A 13,056-nucleotide genomic window follows, 5' to 3' on the forward strand; every position below is an offset into this window, starting at 1 on the left:
ACTGTTGTACACCCATATGGTATTATCCTTTGTTTTAAGGTTGTGCGATATATTAGACTTAAGTAAACCATCAATAAGATTGTTGTTTAAAGCTGCAGCAAACGTTAACTCAGGAGTGCAACATGGTAACGATGGGCCAAATGACCTAATTCCCTTGTTTAAGGTCTTACAGGATCGTGCGACCACTCTTTTCACTCAGTTTAATCCCATGGAGACTGTGGACCCTTTGCATAATCACCTTCCATTCTGCATTGGGAATATAAATATTTACATGCAATTGCTTTTATTCCCAACAGAGAATCACAGACCAAATGTGGAGGCACAAGCCAAGCTCTGCCCCTCTCCCACTGAGAGGGGATCCAAACATGCAATACCTCAATCAGCCAAAGTGCCGTTACTTCATGTGTTTGATTTGATTCATAAATTTGATTCAAAAGTGAAAGTTTTTATTGTAACTTGTTTTATATTGGAACCTTCATGCTCTACTATTCACCATTGAGAAGGCCAATGGCAAATCATCAAATGGAAGTTTAGTAATGTTTAAGGTAAAACTTGAAATGTTATAAGCCGGGGGCCAGTGGGACCTACCTTACACCACCCCTGCGAAATTTTTCACTGATACCACAGTGTTCATATATATCCCAAGTATCAGAAAAAAGATGTTCCCAGAAAAATAACTCATTTGCACTCTGCTTTATTAAGCTGTTTCCATTTTTGAATGTAATTAAGTTATCCAAACATTATTATACATCTCTGACAACAAAGGAAATATGTTCACTTTCCTCCTTGACCCTCCAAACATATGTGTATATTCCTCATTTATAAATTTCCATGTACCAGAGGTTGAGATATTTCCGAAAATGAGAATTTCCATAATGGCGGATCCTAATTAGCATATCAATGCATTTAAAATAATTTCCACTACTTTTACTCAAACAGAAAATAGTTATGTTCCCCTTAAACACCAACAGATATCATAAGTTGCAGTTATGTATTATATCAGGCCCAGGTAATTAATTATATTGATTAATCTGATTTCGCATGATTTTCGAATGATTCATTGTGCTTTGTATTTTATGCTAATTAGCCTACTTTAAAAAATTCAAAATTTTTAATATATTTTTTGCCAACCTGGCTTGTATCTGGCAACATTTAAGTAATGTTTTTTGACAAAAAACTGACGTGTGTGGTAATTACAAGGAAAGAAAATGGAAATTCTTGCATTTTTGTGGGAATTATTGTCTTGAAGTCAAGTTTAATTAATATGTAGATGAGCGAGTTAGCATAAACAAAATATATTATAATACGTAAATGTATAAGCTTTAATGCGACACCAATTTTGTGATTTTATGTTTATATTTGACAGAGATATTGACATTTTGCCGATCTTTGTGAGATTCGTCTATTTTTGATTGGTTGCCATGGAAACAGCTCAATAAAGCATAGTGCAAATGAGTTATTTTTCTGGGAACATCTTTTTTCTGATACTTGGGATATATATGAACACTGTGGTATCAGTGAAAAATTGTCGTGGGGGGGGGGGGTGCAAGGTAGGTCCCACTGGTCCCCAGCCTATTACTGATCATTTTGAATGATCGTGTTTCATTGGAAGTAAAACACATAATTGCCTTCCCAGTAGTAGCCAGGATATATCTTTTTCTTACCACAAATTCAAAATGCGATAAAAAAAATAACAAACTATACACACACACACACACATAAGTAGGGTGAGTATACTGATTCTGGCTCACTTTTCCCCATGTAAGTGAATGTAATGGGAGATTTTTAGCGATTCATATTTTTTCCATAAAAAATAAACCCCCTTTTTAGCCCAAGGTATATTTATTTGTCTCCCCTTTTAGCCTTGGGGCACTCTATTAAAATAATCAATGCAATGAGATAAAGATTTGTTCAAGTAGCAAAGTAGTAATGTGATTTGTTCAAGGCGATTCTGAAGAAATATCTGAAACATGTAAGCCTAGGGACACTCTTTTTCAAATAACCAATGCATATTGTTTAGCTCACTCAATGAACCTATAAAGATTTGTTCATTCTCAAATTCCTTCAATAGTTTCATTTTCTTTGCACAATAATCCCCATCTAAAATATTTAAAAATAAAACATTTGAATCTTTATATTTTTCAAGATACCCCTTTTGTGTCATTATGAAATGATATACTTCTCTTAATGATCTTGTCTGACCACCTCCTGAGTTGCATATCATTTTTTTTCATAAACCACGCCATAAACAAGTTTTGTTTCAAATGTTTTCAGTTCGTGCCGTGAAAATGAAGAAGTGTTTTTGGACAGTCATGCTGTGAAAAAATGGGAACTATTCTGTGAGAGAAGGCCTCGTGTTTATATTTTAAATCGGAAAAATAACAGGCTTTTAAACATAAGTTTAATCAAAATCATTTAAGGGCATTTTAATTATGTTTTGAAAATGATTCATACTATTTGAGAATATATCGCCCAATTATTTTCCAAGCTGTCTCGCCCGAAGCGTCATTTCCTGTGGCCACACCCGATGATTAGGCAATTTCCTCATCGTTGCCTTAGAAGTGAATCGCCAGACAAAGTTTCTGCCAGACGGGATTTTCATTTTTACAACTGAGACATGAACGATCTTTCTTCCGACGAACAAAACAGCTCACCACAAAGTTGGTAAGCTTGTGTATGGGTTCCTCTTTTAACGATGAAGCAATTGATTATAAATTAAATTAGTATAATTCCGATATATTTTTTTTTCCTGGCAGGTCCTTGGAAGAACAGTTTTACATATCACGATGAGGTACATGAAATTAATGCTCTTATTGAAGAGGAAGTCTTATCACGGCCTCTGATCTTTTTACCACCTTGTACCAATGGTAAAAAAACTGAGACATGGACTCTCTTTCTTCCGACAAAGAAAACAGCTCACCACAAAGTTGGTAAGCTTGTGTATGGGTTCCTCTTTGAACAATGAAGCAATTGATTATAAATTAAATCGTGATTATCCTGATATATATTTTTTCCTGGCAGGTCCTTGGAAGAAGTGGAGTTTACATATCACGATGAGGTGCATGAAATTAATCCTCTTATTGAAGACGTCAATGATCTTAGAAGGGAATTGAAAAAACATTTTTAATGACTGCTACGAAGTCTTATCACGGCCTCTGATCTCGAATGAATTAAACCAACGGTGAGACTGGTGTGTGTGTGTGTGTGTGTGTGTGTGTGTGTGTGTGTGTGTGTGTGTGTGTGTGTGTGTGTGTGTGTGTGTGTCTATCCCTGTCTGTTTGTCTCTCTCTATCTCTCCCTGTCTGTCTCTTTGTATCTCTCTCTGTTTGTCTCTCTGTCTGTCTTTCTACCTACCTCTCTCTATCTGTCTCTCCATCTATACCCTTGACTCATTATTTTTTTTTTTTCAGCTCGATCACACAACATAAGCTGTTGAAGCAATCTGGTACAACACATGATTTTCTGGAGGTAAATGTTTCTGAATTATTATTTAGTTATTTGTTTATTTACTATTTTATTAATATAACTCTCTCTTTGGAAGGTAGCCTTATGTTGGTTGCATCATTAGTTTGGATGCGGTTATGCCAGTACACTGGAATTCATTTTATTGGCCTCGGAAGGATGACAGGCTGAGTCGGCCTCCTGGTGTGTTAATTCAGTGGTCAGCGAGGCTTGAACTTAGAACCAACACCAGGCTTATTAATATTACCATGTAATTATCTTTATAAAACCTAATTATTATCCACTTTTTGTTTCAAAACAGAATATGGTGTCTGAGTTTCGAAATCACAAGACATCTGAAGAAGATTGCTGGGAAAGATTATACATTCTCGCAAATGAATATTTAATATATTCAATTTTGATTAATTATATTTGTTTTGTTTACAATTACTTGATTTTGAATTACAAAAAAAGAATCAAGACATGAAGAGGAGAGGGAGGGAAGGGTAGGTGCACTCCCCCAACGACCCATCACCCCCTCATCCCACCCCTCCCCTCCCCGTGTGTGTGTATAGGGAAGGGTGGGGGTGGGATGAGGGAGGTGGTGGGTCAAAGGTGGGGGCGCACAGGGGGGAGAGGGGGTGGGGCTTGTGTGGGAGGGGTTTATGTGGGCAGGGCTTTGTGGGAGGGGTTTATGTGGGTGGGGGCTACAGTGGGGTTTGTGTGGGCAGGGTTTATGTGGGTGGGGCTTGTATGGGAGGGGTTTATGTGGGTGGGGGCTTCGGTGGGTTTGTGTGGGCAGGGTTTATGTGTGTGGGGGCTTCGGTGGGGTTTGTGTGGGCAGGGTTTATGTGGGTGGGGCTTGTGTGGGCAGGGTTTATGTGGGAGGGGTTTATGTGGGAGGGGTTTATGTGGATGAGGCTTATGTGGATGAGGTTTGTGTGGATAAATGGATGGGTGGAACTTGGGTGGATGGGTGGAGCTTGTGTGGATGGGTGGAGAATTTTTTAATTAAATAAACATGTTGTGTGTGGGGAACTAATTAACTAATTATGTGAATATGATGAATGTGGGTGGAGCTTGTGTGGGGTTTGTGTGTGTGGACCTTGTGGGGGGGTTTGTGTGTGGTGGGGTTTGTGTGGGGTTTGTGTGGAGCTTGTGTGGGGTGGGGTTTATGTGGGTGGGGTTTGTGTGGGCATGGTTTATGTGGGTGGAGCTTGTGTCTGGAGCTTGTGTGGGGTGGGGTTTGTGTGGAGCTTGTGTGGGGTGGGGTTTATGTGGGTGGGGTTTGTGTGGGCGGAGTCAAACAATTTCAATTTATCTTTGTCTTTTGTAATTCCTGTGAATAAAATGAACCTAAAATCTCTTCCCCTTCTAAAATCATATATCTTATAAGTCCAAGGAACTGTATCCATTACATAAACAATTTTTAAAAGTTCATTCGTCCATCGTTTAATATAACCTTTTTCAAAATGAGATTTCCACCTATATATTCTTACGATATCACCAACTTTGAACTTAGGTTTTCTGACATTAATCTCTTTTTCATATTTTAATTTTGTAAATGTTTCTGATGGTTTCATATTTGTTGACGTGTGAATCGTGTTATTATAATTATCCACAATATCCTGAATAAAAGATGACCATTGTTGTGAACAGAGTTGTGTGAATTATTTTTATATAGTCTCTCTTTTAAGGTACGATTAAAATATTCAACAACAACGGCCTTCCCTTCATTAAAGGTACTGTATAATGTAATACTCTTGTTTTTTAGAAAATTCATAAATGTCTTGTTATAAAACTCTCAACCCTCATCAGTCCACAATTTTTTAGGTTTTCTCTTACTTTTATTAAATATCTGTTGAAAGGCTAACATAAGAGTATTACCTGTTTTGTTTTTTAAAGGGACAACCCATGTGTATCTACTCCTCAAATCAATAACGGTTAAACCATACTTGTACCCCTTATCATTATTGAGTTCAATCAAATCAGCGGACCAGATATAATCAACTTCCTTGGAATAAACTTTCCTTCTCTGAAACTTTGTGAATATTGGTTTATGTAATTCATCAGCTAATTGCTCTTCAGTCTTAATGACATCATTAGAGCCTCTAAGTTTTTTGAATTTCCAAGTCCAAGTTTCAATTTAGCACTGATCATCTTCTTCACAATGAACGTATCAACTTTTTCTCTCAAGGTTGGATTTTGTATCAGAGACAAAATTGATGGTTTAGGTTTGCTCCATGGTTTAGGATTGTCTGCCTCATCTAATCTTTTATCCAAGTTTGTGCCTGGACCACAGAAAGAATACCCTAGTATGTAATTCCCCCCGGTATTCCAGTAATTGTAAATTTACTTCCTGATAAAAACTTTTGTATATCTCCTCCGAGTTTGTGTTTGGAGATAAATTGATTTTTTTTTGAACCACACACCGAACATATACCTTTTTGTATAACGCTGTTATTTTTACTTTTGAAATATGAGATATTTTTAGTATTAGTTTTCTTTTTACATTTGAGACAATAACTCATTTATTTATGAGAAAAATTCCGACAGAGTGCAAAAACCTTTTTGGTTTCCAACATGCACATTTGAATCTTAATTTTTAAAACATAAAGAATCATTAGAAATGCCTTCACTCTCTCCTCCATTTATTTAAGAAAAAATAAAAAACTTTAATTAACATCAATATCCTCTCCCTGAAAACGATGTCAACGGTCTTGTCGAAAATACTGCTAATAGACTTGTCAATTCTTTGTTTTCCTCCTCGGTGGGTTGAGTTATTTTCTGTAATACCACCAATCTTTTTGTAAACTCACTGGTTTCCATATTTATTCATTCTCGCTCTTTCCTCCCTCTCCTCTCTTTCCTCCTTCTCTCTTCTCTCTTCTCCTTCTCTTTCTTCTCCCTTTCTTCTTTCTTCTCCTTTTCTTCCACTTCTCTCTCTCTTCAACTTCCTCGTCCCTTATTATCCTGGAATCGCTTACACCCCATAGAATATCACACATATATTCATCGGGATTTCTTGTTATTCCTGTATCGAAAATAATTTTTTTTACAACAGGAAACCAATAAAAATTATTTTGAATTTCTAAAAGAGCCTTTCGTTTTCTTAAATTTTAATTTTTTCATTATTTAACATTCTAATTAAATCCAAAGTTGTTGGTTTATCAACATCAGCATAATGCCAATCTTTTATTGAAAATACCTCATTCTTATGTGGTAGAACATATTTATTAAAATACCGAATACCCTTTTCTTGAAGGTGTGCTTGGACACAGAAATGATAATTTTCTTGAAGCCTTCTTGCCGTCATTTATGTATTCGAAATATATGTAAGAATAATATTATGACACGAAACACCTCCCCATCTTCCCATAGTTAAATCATTTTGTATTTCCCTACTTATTATATATAATCCTGTTTTTTTCTGTTTTCATGATATAAACTCGGGCAAAACCATTATTATATTTACCCTTATTAAATTCTTTTATTTGTTGTTTACTAATCGTGGCTCCACAAAACTCATTCTCTATACCAAGGGGATAATATTCTTCCTTACGAGACTGATTTAATTGTTCCAGGTCTTTTAGGTCAATTTTAAATGACCAATTATACCCCCATTGTTCTATTCTCATACAAATGATACGCCCTTCTTTATAAAAATTTATTTTAATTCGAACTGTGAATTCTGTATGACCTGGAGATAATATCAACACTTCTTTATCTTTGGAATACACGGCCGTTTTATTGAAGGATATATATTGTGATAAATCGCTTAATCTCACCAAGTCATTCGCGTCAGTCGGGTTTGGATAATTTTTTAATTTATAAGCATTTTTCATATTAATATTTTTGGTTATGTTATATTTATGTCGTTCAGCCTGTGCCTTTGTGTAATAATTTGATAAATCAATATCCAGTTCATGGGATACACCAAAGATAGAACCATCTTTACCAACATAAGTCATTTATATTAGATTAAAAATAATGTCATTAAAATTTTTATTTTTATTGAGTTGAAATAACACATAAAGACATAATTGACCACAACACTTGGAATTTAATTCTTGGACTGGAAAGGTTTGATAAAGACCATTCTGTAAGAATTTTATGACTTCAACAGGTGGTGGAAGACCGAAACTATCAAAATAATATTTATCTTGACTATTAAAAATATAAACCCAATGAGAACCGTTCCCATTATTATCTTCTAAGTTCATAATAATGTTCTTTGTATGATTCAGCACATTTGTTAATTCATCTCTCATACAAATAACCACATTATGAATTTTTAATTTCCTACAATATTTGACAAGTTGTAAATTTGATGTTGTATTCTTTCCAAATTATTTAAACCACTCATCAATGCTCATTTCTTTATTAGAAAGATATAATCCATTTCCTCTTTTAGTTAATTTTACACCTGCTTGTGCGATGGAAGAAAGCATATCTCCAACTAACAATCTCGCTTTATCTGGCAGACCTTCAAGTTTTTCAGCAAAATCTACAATTACACCACTTCCACTAATTTGTTTCTCCAACTCTTTGTTATGTCTGTCCAATTATTTTTGAGCCCGGAGTTGAGCCTTCCTTTCGTTGGCAGTTTTCACCGTTGTTGAAATACCACCCATCAATGCTCCAACCGCACTTAAACCAGCAAATAAAGGAATTAGAAATGGGAGAAATCCTCCACTCGTCTCTCTTAATGAATATTTTTTCAACAATGGTTTTGTCATTTTAATTTTAAGTGAGCCAGTATCGTTCAAGATTTTAACCTGTTCTCCTGTGAGCAAAACATCAATTCTTACTGCTCCTTTTCTCTGAATTGTATTAACGTTAATCGTACAAGGCTTTTGATTTTGAACACAAGATGATAGTTTATGAAGAATGATTTGATTAACATATACCCCAGTTGGTACTTTGCCACTCATTTATTTAACAAAAAATTATGTGAGACTAATCATAACACCATTATCTGTATTAATCTACAATGGTGTTTCTTCCAAAAGCAAACAATATGTATCAACTTCTTCACTCTCTCCTCTTTCAATGTACAGGGAAGTACCACTCGATTAGACTTTATAGTTTCCTTTTGAGCACTCAGGTCAAACGCATAGATTGTATACAAACTTTTAAATGCTGTCATATCCAAAATAGGTTCTTTATTTCCATTACGTTCGCACACCTTTTGGTAAGACTTGTATGCTTCAGCAAAATCATTTTTTTCCCAATTAATTTCCAATCTATCTCATGGGTAAAATGTTCCATCTGGAGAAACAAGAAGTTGTTTCACCTTAGCATTATCACTCAATGCATTATTCTTATCAGTCGCAGTATCACCATCTGGCTTTTTAAAAATGATCCACAGATATCGTGGCTTTCCTTCCAGAACACCCAAATTCCAAGTGTAAGTGGTTTGGTTGAGTTTAACGTGTTGACATCTTCGTTTGAGGTATGATACACCGAGTGGTTTTTTTGAGTTCAGTCTATTCAACATCTCTTCTGTTTTAAGATGAGGAGTATATTCACTAATATACCAACTCATTTCATTAATTACAAATTTATTCTGATCATCAAAAAGTAATCTATTTTCATTATCATTCCTTTGTAGTTGAAATCTAATTTTAAGACCATACAGAACTTTATCATGATCACAAAATCCAAATATACCTTTAAGAGGAACTGCCTAAGTAAAACTATTACCTGCTTTTGTATCATCATTATACATTCCTTTCCTTTGATTATAACCAGGGTCTGTGTTTGTTCCCGTTGACATAGCAGGAATAAAACCTTCGACAGCCCCCTTTCCCATTCTATCTCTGAATGAATATCGTGTAAATTTCATCATTTCAGATACAGCAGAGACATAATCAACCGCTTCAACTTCTTGTGTTCCAATGTACAAACGAACACGATCAAACATTTTCCAGAAGAAATCATTTACGAGTGTAGCGTTTGTGTTATTCACAGCCTCAGTGAATGTAAATTTACACAAGAAACTTTCGGATAGATTCAAATAGGTTTGTTGATTATTTATTTCAAAACTTTTTGTACCATTTGCATTCCAGTCTGTTCCAGTTATTGCATTTACCTTGAAGTAATCTTTTTTAGTGGAGTTTGAGATAATAATAGTATCATCCAAATCATAGATACTATCAATTGCTTCCATACTTGGATTTATTTAGGAAAAAAGATGTTAAAACTTTTGAAACCCTGATCCAATATTCGAATTATTTTCTGTCGTTCTTGGGGAGACAACTGGGTTTTGCCTTTCTTAATTTCTTTTATTGCTTGTAATTTATGAGATTCCTTTTGGGCATCTTTTATACTCTTTATAGCACCTGCTACATTTCCCACAGCAGAAGCAGTTGAACCAATTAGGTCTTTATGTTTAAGAATAGTTGAACCGATACCCATTAGAGTATCATTATCCCATCTCCTCTAAATTGATGTCCGACACCCCTTTGTCTCGTAGGTTTATAGTATCCTCTACCAAGATACATACCTTCGCCCTTGTAGTATGGGGAAAGGAACATCCCATCCCCTGTAATTATTTTATATTTCCCCAACTCGTGTTTCCTCACAATAACCATCGTATTTATTTATTGGAAAACTTTACGTAGGTGAATTCTGATGGATATAACTTCTCCATTAAAAGAAATCATACGATTATCTTGGTCGGTTATCCTAAAATTTACTCTGTGTATGGTTTTTCCTGACAGGGAGATAAACCAAATTTTTGGGTTCCATATTGAATTTATAACCAATTGGGGTTGAGTATGCGCTGAATGAAAATATTGTATTTGTTTTTATTCCATCATTATAAGCACCATCAATCAAATCACAGTGAATTAATACCAAATTTATTCCTGAGGATATTTGAATGACATTATCACTGTAAAACGTCCCATTCGTTTCAATCTTTTTTGAGGAGAAACCTAATAACTCTCTAAATGAATTATCAATTGTGAAATCAACCTTGTAGTTATTTTTAAGTTTCATCGTTGATTTTGAAGTATGTTTTTGAATATCTATAACAATATTTTTTGGTTCATCACCCTGTTCTATCATAAGAAGAGGAATTTCAGAAGATATTGTAGAAATCTCATATGCTCCGGGTGAAACTGTTATCGTTTTGTATCCACTTCCCGGATTATAACTAAACTTGTCATTTTCTCGTTTATATTAAATAAGGTATTATACGTTTCCATGGACAATAAAGATGCCTCATATTCTTTTGTTGTGTCAAGTTGTACTGGGTATGGGAAAGAAGATGTGTGGTCGCTTGTTGTGAAATTGAAACTAAGGATTGTGCTTCTCATCTTATTTAAGAGATAAAATGTCTTTATATTGATATTTATTAATTATTTTCATGTTCATCAAGTGGTCTAAAATGGCTGATGCTTCATTAAAACAATTATTTCCAGCCTTCTTACTGCCGAACAACAATAACAGTCTATTAACTAATTGTGATCGGTCATTTGAAAGAAAACTAACACCTGAACCAAGGATACTTAAAGCCTGAATAATGTGTTTCTCCTTATCATTCTTCCTACTTTTACCAGAAAGAATAACCCTATAATCAACAGAGTTCAGCAGATCAATATATACTTTATCATCATTATTTTTCATATCCAATGGTTTATCAATATACTTTGATTCATCCCTCACAGTTGAACCTTGTCTTCCATATTTTGTGAGAAGAAACATTAATCTCAGAGTTCGTTTGACAGGGGGTTGAGCAGAACTCAAGAACCTTAATTCATCATTAAATATCAATACCTTTTCTTGAACAAGATGAAATATTATGAACCCTGCTTTGGTTTTTGAATCCGCTGAATATTCATTGTTTTGAAGAGCATTCACAATATAATCAGGGGGCCGATTCATCTCTTCCAGTTGTTGAAATAATCCTTCATCATAATATTCTAATTCTCCTATATGCTCAAATTCTTCCTCCGTCATTTGACTGAAATCTTTTAACATTTGGAGCTTTCTCGGAGTATATTTTGTTGTGGGAACTGTGGAAACATCTATAATTTTTTCTTGGGAAGTTTTTAAAAGTGGTTTAAAAAATTTCTCTTGTTTTCTTTCAAATGCTTCTTCACCCGTTAGTTTTTGTCTGCGTTTCTTCTTTATGTCTTCCTGTTGTTTTACAACTTTGGAAACCAACTCTTGATGTTCCCTAAATCTTCTTGCTCTTTCTTTCGCATCCATTTATTTCTTGAAAAATATCATTTGATATCTCATCTTGTTTCACAACAATATATTTATATTTTTCAGTCATGTGTTTCATGTCATCCCCAAATTCCTTTTTACTACATAATGTAGAACAATTGTCTCTCCAAAAATTGTTTATATTGATTGAATTTAACTTGAATAAAATAAAAGTATTAGCATTGTTTCTGATGGAACGACGAGGAAGTTGAAAGTACGATTGACTAAGATAAATACAATTACAAGAAGAATGTCTCCCTCTTGTGTCGTAGCTGTCCATTACCGTTTGGTTTCTCTCATTAACACAATCAAAGATAACGAGGTTCTTTTTAGATTTATCCAAATCTTGGGGAGACGGAATATCATCTGTATCATCACTAAGAATACAAGTTATAGGTTTTGATTTCTTTTTACATCTCTGTGTATCACAAAATAGTTGAATTATATCTTCAATGTTATAGCCATTTAGATTTTTTTGAAGTTTAAATAAACCGATTATATCTTCTTTTTGAAGAAACAGCATTAAAACCTTGTGAGAGTAGTTGATACTCTGGTTGAAAACTCGACTTTGTGAAAATTATTAAATTATCATAATCTAAAAAGTTGGGAGTCAGGAGCATCTTCAAAAGTAAGCAGGTTTTTCCACATCCGCTTGAACCAACTATGAGACATCTTAATGAATTTGGAAGATTTTTTATGATTGTGAAATTTCTTCTTTTCCCAAATGGGTAAAAAATCATTCATTTATATATTTGGAAAACAGGTTATTTAATTTATTGTTGGCTTTTTTAGAAACTCTACTTTATCCTAAGTTCAGGTTTAATTTCAAGATAATCCATTATTTTATTTATGCAATATCTTGTGTTGATATTTCCCTGAAAATCACATCCATGAATAATATATAACAACAATCCTTTGAACATTTCTCTAATACGTTCAGTTTCTTCCCTTGTAAGGAAAGGTGTGTTATCACCCTCATACTTTACATTCATTTCTCTAATCAATCTTGTAAAGTAATTCATTTTTGGTGTTAATATAAAAGAATTATTTTCCTTTTTAATTTTTTTATTATCATTAATTAGAAGATAATCACAAAATATACATTGTTTATAGGCTTTTGACTCTGTGTTTAATCCCCGTCTTTCACATGCAGGACAATTCTCAAATTTGTCATATGGAGAATCAGGGAATTCAAGACGCTCAAAATCGAGTAAACGATTCATATTTATAAAGTAAAACTTTACTCAAACTGAAATTCATCTTCGATATCATCTTCGATACTTTCAGAATCATCTATACTTTCATAACTATCGTTTGAACACAAACTCTCGGTATCATAACTATCATTTGAATGCAAACTCTCGGTATCATAATCACTCTCATAATCTTCAAAAT

General features: G+C 34.2%; 1 protein-coding gene and 2 long non-coding RNA genes across 7 annotated transcripts in view; 2 read left to right on the forward strand and 1 right to left on the reverse strand.

The window, feature by feature from the left end:
• Positions 1 to 13,056, forward strand: part of LOC147014664 (glycine receptor subunit alpha-2-like) — a 78,071-nt gene that overhangs the window by 48,251 nt on the left and 16,764 nt on the right. The gene's annotated exons all lie outside the window — the stretch shown is intronic.
• LOC147014665 (uncharacterized) overlaps positions 1 to 13,056 on the reverse strand; it is a 93,582-nt gene that overhangs the window by 24,159 nt on the left and 56,367 nt on the right. The window lies entirely within an intron of this gene.
• Positions 656 to 3,934, forward strand: LOC147014666 (uncharacterized). Its single transcript, XR_015050856.1, has 3 exons — positions 656 to 3,181; positions 3,411 to 3,468; positions 3,764 to 3,934. It is a non-coding gene; the product is annotated as an uncharacterized LOC147014666 (long non-coding RNA).

This window comes from Eptatretus burgeri, chromosome 13, assembly GCF_056783735.1.
Source record: "Eptatretus burgeri isolate ZD-2024b chromosome 13, Ebu_testis_v1, whole genome shotgun sequence".
In the NCBI taxonomy this organism is placed as follows: domain Eukaryota; kingdom Metazoa; phylum Chordata; class Myxini; order Myxiniformes; family Myxinidae; genus Eptatretus; species Eptatretus burgeri.